The sequence below is a fragment of the Chinchilla lanigera genome, unplaced genomic scaffold, assembly GCF_000276665.1.
Source record: "Chinchilla lanigera isolate Chin_1 unplaced genomic scaffold, ChiLan1.0 scaffold00722, whole genome shotgun sequence".
Classification (NCBI taxonomy): Eukaryota; Metazoa; Chordata; class Mammalia; order Rodentia; family Chinchillidae; genus Chinchilla; species Chinchilla lanigera.
The window spans coordinates 16,079-17,379 of NW_004956123.1; positions in this window are offsets into that span (position 1 = coordinate 16,079).

The window sequence follows — 1,301 nt, forward strand, 5'->3', positions numbered from 1 at the left end:
CGGCAGTCACATGCTCAAGGCAGAGGGGCACATCTCGCTTGTTCCAGGAGAAAGCAGGTTCTGGCAGGGGCGACTGCTTAGGAGGGACCCTCGAGCTCCCAGGTGTTGGAGTCTCTCCCACCTGGGGTTTTGTATCACTGACCTAAGATCTCTTGAGGCTGGCCTATTTATTCCTTTCTGCCCCTTCTTAGGTATCTAGCTTGTGCCAGGCTCTGGCAACTCATCCAAGAGCAGGGTTCCTGCGCTAGAGGCCCATAGCTTAGGGAGGAGCTGAACAGGTAAATAAAGGTGATCCCAGGTAAGGGTCAGAAACTCCAAGCTGTGGCCTCCTGAACACTTGGACTTTGCTGACATGTTGTTTCTAACAGTTTGATGATTTTAAAAGGAGTTTTAACTTGAAGCCCACTGTCTGGTTTCTTGTGGTAAGTCAGAAGATGTGGCAGCATCGTGCCCCTGGCGCTCTCGGTGGTCAGAGCTGGCCACGTGGCCCCTTTGCAAGGGCCAGCCCCACCCTTGCTGCTGTTCCTTCCTGGCATGCAGGGGAGACTGCATCTGCATGCCCCTGGGTGCAGCACTGGTAAACAAAGCAGTGTGCTCTGGGACAGAAGCTGACCACAGCCAGGGAGCACGAAAAGGAACAGAAGCCAGGAAGGACTGAGTCTTGCAGAATAGCGAGGAAGGACAAATGTGGAAGAGCTGTGTAGGAGGGCACTCCGTCGGGGCACACTCGATTATCACAAGGGCACAGACTCCTCCAACCGCCCTTCTTACATGCAAAGCAAAGGCCACTTTTCTGAGTAGGAGCGAGATCCTCTCCAGTGGACTCTGCATGTCCAAAGGCACTGGGTTCAGTCCCAGGCCTTCAGTGTCCTCTTGTGCTGAGAGTGTGAAAATCAAAAGGTAGATTTATATAAAGCTGTTCTGACATCTACAAAAATCCTAGCGTCTGAGTCATGCTTTCGAGTGCCTTTGTGTGAACACCTTCCCGCAGACAGATCACTCACTGGCCCACAGGTGTTCCGCGCATTTCTATTTTTCTCCTTTTGACACTGCTGACTGCCTGTAGAGCTCCTCTCTTTCTGGAATTGTCTCTATGGCCATATTTCAAGATTTCCTTTAATCATTAGGAATACTTTTTTGCCATCCACCTCTTCAGAAGCTGACAGGTGTCAAACCAGTGGGGAGAGCAAAAAGGAAATTTCATGATGCCAAAACATGGCTTGTCTCGGAAGCTCTGAGTTTATCATGACACTGTGGTGTTAAGCTGTCTTGTTCTGAGGAGAAGCTAAAAAGAGTGGGGA